This window comes from Chiloscyllium plagiosum, chromosome 38 (genome assembly GCF_004010195.1).
Source record: "Chiloscyllium plagiosum isolate BGI_BamShark_2017 chromosome 38, ASM401019v2, whole genome shotgun sequence".
NCBI classification, from domain to species: Eukaryota; Metazoa; Chordata; class Chondrichthyes; order Orectolobiformes; family Hemiscylliidae; genus Chiloscyllium; species Chiloscyllium plagiosum.
Window position 1 is genome coordinate 20,323,149 of NC_057747.1, and position 6,000 is coordinate 20,329,148.

A 6,000-nucleotide genomic window follows, 5' to 3' on the forward strand; every position below is an offset into this window, starting at 1 on the left:
TTACTGATCATGCCTCCTAAACATATCTCAATCATTAATGTACACAACAAACAGCAAGGCAACCAGCACTGAACCCTGTGCTACACCACTGAACACAGGCTTCCAATTACAGAACAATCTTCAACCATATCCTCTGCTTCCTGCCACTAAGCCAATCTTGAATTCAATTTGCCAAATTGTTCTGGATCCCATGAGCTTTTGCCCAGTCTCCCAGGCAACACCTTATCAAAAGCTTAAATGAAGTCCAAATTGACTACACCAAATGCACAGCCCTCATCTGCATATCTGGTCACCTCTCAAAAAACGTAATCAAATCTGTCAGACATAATTTCCTCATCATAGCCATGCAATCCTTCGCCTCTCATCAAGATTACTTCTGTACCTAAATCCGACTGACATCAGACTCACTGTCCCATAAGTCATTTATTGAATAATGAATCCACATTAGGCTGCCCTCCAGTTCTCTGGTACCTTTCCTGTGGTCAGAAAGGATTTTAAGTTAAAGTCATGGCACCTGTAATCTCCTCCTACTAAATAATGAGATATGTTTTGCCTTCCAGAAAAAACTTGTTCTTTCTTCAAAGATGTCAACGCATCATATTGTACTTCCACTCAGAATCTCATCCCCTTTGCAAGTTAGTTTAAAATACCTCCAACAGCATGAGAACACTCTCTCCTCTCAAGGATGTCAATTGATCCTATTTCCATTCAGGAGCAATCTGTCACAATTGCACAGATGCCAACTTCTCCAGAAATGGAGCCTGTGATTTGGGACCTTTGCAACCACACATTCATTTGTTCCAATTGCCCATTCCTCCAGACTTTACCACCAGCAGCATGCATACTGCCCTCATCCTCCTCAGTGGTAGAGGTTGGGAGTTTAGACAATATCCTTAAAAGGAAATTGGTGAGCCATTGCATAGTGCATTCTGTCAGCAGAATGTACTCCCCCACTGTGTGACATTGATGGAAAGGCGACTGATCAAGCAGAACCTACCTCGTAAAGGACCATATATCTGATTAACAAAATGTGATTGATGTAGTTGGTAAGTGTCAATGAAGAACAAGATCAGGAACCAATTAAATTTAGCGAATTCTGAGGTTTGTAGTTCAGTTTGAGGTTCTGCATGTAGGTTTGCTCGCTGAACTGGAAGGTTCGTTTTCAAACATTTTGTCACCATACTAGGTAACATCATCAGTGAGTACCCGGATGAAGGGCTAGTGGCATGGCCCACTTTCTATTTGTGGGTCATGTATTTTTGTGGCTAGTATTATTGTATCCTGATGGTATCCTGGTGAACATCAACTAGCCACAAAAAGACATGACTCACTCTCACTAGTGTCCTTACATACAGATGAGGAAAGACACCACTTTGACTGGGACAACACATCCATCCTAGGACAAGCCAAACAGAGACACACACAAGAATTCCTAGAAGCATGGCATTCCAACTGGAACTCTATCAGCAATCACATTGACTTGGATCCCATTTACCTCCCCCTGAGAAAAACAGAAAATGACATCACCAACCCAAGCGAACCTAAATACATAAAAAGAAAGTGGGCCAAGCTGCCAGTGCTTCATCCAGAGGCTCACTGATGATGTTACCTAGTACGGTAACAAAATGTCTGAAAACAAACCTTCCAGCTCACCGAGCAAACCTACATTCAGAACCAATTAAAATTACTGAAATTATACAAACAAGAGTATGCCAATCAGCCCTTTGAGCCTGCTCCACCATTCAATAAGATTGTTAATCTGATTTTAACCTCAACTCTATATTCCTATATATCCCCCATAAACTTTCATCCCTTCTGTAATCAAGGATCTATCTGGGATTACCTTCCAAATATTAAATTGTCAGTCTGCCTTGAATCAAATTTATTTCTCAACCAGTCAAACATTTATCCTTTTAATTAATTCAATAGTGTTTGCCCTTATTCAGCATCCTTTCCAATAGCATCAACTACAAGAGCAATTCCTGGAAAGGATTACTTCTATGTCAAAAGTGTTACAACTAACTGAGGTGGAGTGGAACGTTTTCCCTCTTTCCCCACTCTATATTTGATTTTAAGTAGTAGGGAATTTAAAAAAGGATGCATTTGCCAATTGAATTTGTACGTTTCTCTTTACTGCAGATGGTAAAGAACAAGACAGAATTTTCCACATTAAACGAGAGGAGTGGGACTGTTATTTTATTAAATAAAACCATCAAGGTAAAACCAAAAATATAAAAACACATCCTGACTTCCACAAAATTCATGCACAATCATAATTCAAATTACACATGCAAAAATAACAATGACAGGAGAGGTTAGGATTAAGTCCTTAAGTAAACAGAACAGATGGTCTGTGACTCAGTGCCTGTCTGTCAGGTGCTTCTCTGGATGTTTCACTATAAATTGTGACTAGTTAATTTGGTTGTTCCTCTGGTGGTAATGGTGTTAAGCATAACTTGTGTCTCTCTTAAAAGGCTCAAAGTTTTTGGAAGGTCGAGAACAAGAGTCAGCAGTGCAAGTTGTTTGCCCCCAGTGCCTCAGGCACTCTCTACATGCCAACAAGATGGATTCTTTTTATCATCTGTAATAGGTCATGATATTTAACTCTTGAACTACCAGGTTCAGATTTAACTGCATATTCCAAAATGCAACATGGTACAGCTTGACTTGCAGTTTACCATAGCCTTAACTCCAGCTAATTATATGTGAATGTCCGGCTTCCTCTGTAAGTTGTGCTTCAGGTTGAAAACTCCAGACAAGCCTTGGTCTATAAGGATGTTGCAGATGAAATGCCTGACAACGATGCCTTCTGTTGATGCCTTCATATCAAGAGTTTCTTTGTTTCAATTAAAATGTCTTTTAAAAAGTTCAATATGGCCAATTAAATTAAAGTACAAGTTTGAGAGAGAAACCTGGGGCTACATTTTCATTACGTTGTTTGCCTTTTATTCTCTTCTAACAATATTGCTTCTTCATTGGCCTCTTCTTCCTTGATCAAATGCTGTCACGAGTTGAACAAATACAGCCAAATATTAAGAGCTGGTGCAAGTTAACACCATAATTTTCTGTACAATTGGTACAAGGCTGATTGCTCACAGGGTATGGCAGATTTATACCCAAGTATTAAAACTCATCATCTGCAATAAGGGATGAAAAATTACCGATGGCACAAAGCCAGGGAGTTATTGTAACAACAACGTGCATTTATATAAAATTAAAACCCAATAGTGTCTCCTGGCATTGTAGGCAGTATCCCTACCTAACCTAGCATCTCTAGTTCACATTCCACTTCAGGATGTTTTGACTAAAGCAGGTGCATTTATAACCGGGCCAAACAGAATAATTGTTCACTTATAAATCCTTCCAATGTCTAGAGCAGGCAGCAATAATGGAAATCTTCTGTTCAGCTATGCTTGATGTGGAGTGGAAGCAGTCACCCTCTGGTAACAAGCTAGCAAACTGTTCCAGGAAAAACTAGCAACGGAAATAGACACGAACACACACACACTTTACCTCCTGTATCACTAAATGGGGGGGAAGAGGAAAGAACAAAGCGCAAATGCTTGAAATACTCAGGTCAAATAGCATCTGGAGCGAGAAACAAGATTTACTGTTTCTTTACCTATTGTCAAAAATGTTAATAAATTTAGCAGATAAGCATGCTGCATAGTTGGACAAGGGCATGAAGAGTAAAAATACGAAAAGTCAGAAGGATAGATTGCACGATGAGATAATGTACAAAAGGACTGAAATGGGAGAAGCAAAAGATGAATCTACAGGTGACAAAAGGAACAAGAGTATCATCCCTGACTTCTGCCGAATAAAAGTGGGAGCAGCATGCAGAACCCTAATGCAATATTGAGCACGTAAAGTTCTAAAAGTACCCAAAATATCAACTCTTGTCCCTCAAACTTAAGAGCTTCATTAAAACAAAAACAGGGTGGAAGTGGCCTGCCAAATTAAAATGACAGGTGACCAGGAATTTAGCACAATGCCTCTGATCGCTCTAGTCACCCAATCACGGTTTGATAGCTGCAACACTCACCATCACATTGTCTCTCCCACCACCACCCCCCGCCGACAAAATGGAAATACGCCAGTCAGATTTTCCCTCGACACATAACCATTTTATGTGTATTTATTTGTTTTCTGGTCAAAAACAATCTAAACCTTGTTGTAATCTGTGGCACAGTGCGTAACCAAATGGTATGGAGTCAAAGCCCTCTCTGGATCACTTTATTTCAAATGACATGTAGAGATGCTTGAGTGGTTGAAAATTTGAAGTTTAACTGTGGTGATAATGGCAAAGGTTCAGGTATTGCGATATCTTCTGCTGCTCCTTTCTATGAACAGAGATGGCTAATTTAGCTCTCTCAAAAATTGGTCACGCATGATCTTTCTGTAAAAAGAAAACAATTTCTGAACCATGAGTGTTCTTTTTTGCATATCAGAAATATAAAGAGTGCATATGTCATGTCCAGTTACACAGACAGCCTTAGCAAAGTCATGATTTGGGGATGCTGGTATTGGACTGGGGTGTACAAAGTTAAAAATCACAACAGGTTATAGTCCAACAGGTTTAATTGGAAGCATCAGATGAAAGAGTGGCGCTCTGAAAGCTAGTGTGCTTCCAATTAAACCTGTTGGACTATAACCTGGTGTTGTGTGATTTTTAGCCTTAGCAAAGAGACACAAACATGAGAGTGAAAGTAGTGTTACAAGTTACTGACCAGCCTTTGGAGTTAACTTGGGGCATACACCCAAATTATAACACCATCCTGGACAAAATCATGCTATATGTAACAATGGACTTGTGTAATTGAACATTTATTAACATACAACACACTTCCAGGATCCATAAAGACTTAGATCACTAAAACATCCACCCAGATGCTTTCACAATGGTTACAAACCTCCACCCAAGGCCAGTTTTGGCAAACCGATGCAGTGTAACAAAATCCAAATGTCTCCAGCATTTACCTTAACCAATTTGTTAAGATTTATTGGGAAGAGTGGGACATTGCTGGTGTAAAAAGGTTACAGGAGGTCAGGCATTAGCCAAAGGTCTATTGAATGTGGAAAATGTGTTCGGAAATGCTAGGCGACAGAATATCAAGCAAGGAATAAGTGAAATTGTAGAAGCCAAATGCAGAAAGTTGTCTATTCTTATTTTGTCTTCGAATACAATACTGAAGGTTTATCATTGAAGAAACTTATTTGAAATAAACTTGTCAGAAATAAAGTACTCTGATTAACTGTCATTTGAAAACTAGGGTTGCAGACATTCAGGCTGTTCTCCTGGACTCTGCAATGAGTGTACCAGTCTTGATTGCTGACAGTTTAAAGCCACAAGTCCATCTTCAAGAAGACCGCGTATTTGTTTACTATTGCACACATTTCGTAATTTGTGGCACATATAGTGACCCACTCTCCACAAGTCTGGTGAGCATTAAAATCCTATTAACAATGCTGTTCTAAATATACCAACAAAAGTGCATGACTTGGGAGCAGCTTAGCTTTCTGCACAAAAAGAAGCCTAAGAAATCAAACAGGTTGAGCACCCAGGACATTTTTCAGAACCATCCTGTAGCAGTTCTGAGGGCTGACATCAGATAGAACTTTGAGCAAATTATTTTGTCTCCGTGTCATACATTTTTGCAGGTTTTCTAGATCCAAATACATCATGGCTCTCCGAACAGGCTAACCAGCTGTCATCACTTGGATGACCTGTTGGCTTTGGAAATTCTCCAAGCTAAAGGCATTTTGGAATGAACTACAATGGGCTGAAACGTTTCCACTCTTTGTGAAACTACAAATAAGGTAGCAAGGTTAGATGGTCTTGCAAAATTTAAAAGTATTGTAAATGGCTACAAGACTCTGTCTTCTTCAGCTTAAAAACTGTGCATGCTACTCCCCTTTCAAACCTTTCATTGTAACTACTTAATTCCACTATGCAGCTGCACAATACGTCAGCTATCAAATTAATGAAAAGGCAAACAA